This window comes from Octopus bimaculoides, chromosome 8 (genome assembly GCF_001194135.2).
Source record: "Octopus bimaculoides isolate UCB-OBI-ISO-001 chromosome 8, ASM119413v2, whole genome shotgun sequence".
Taxonomy (NCBI): Eukaryota; Metazoa; Mollusca; class Cephalopoda; order Octopoda; family Octopodidae; genus Octopus; species Octopus bimaculoides.
In genome coordinates, this window is record NC_068988.1 from 48,328,794 (window position 1) to 48,329,056 (window position 263).

Below are 263 nucleotides of genomic sequence, written 5' to 3' on the forward strand. Positions count from 1 at the left end.
TATATATATATATATATATATATATATATAAATATATGAGTGAGTGGACAAAGAAAAGAAAGAGCGCTCGATACATTTGTAGGGAGTTACATGTATTATTCAAAACAGTTTGAGTGAAATTCCATGCTACATCAAGTTTCGAAGGCCCTAAGGGACCCTTTCTCGTCAGGGTGGTAATAATCCAAATGGCCGGAGAGATGCAGGTAGTCAAAAATTGGCTAGCGGTAGTTGGATTGCAATTGGTCAAGGCAGATCACCTGATG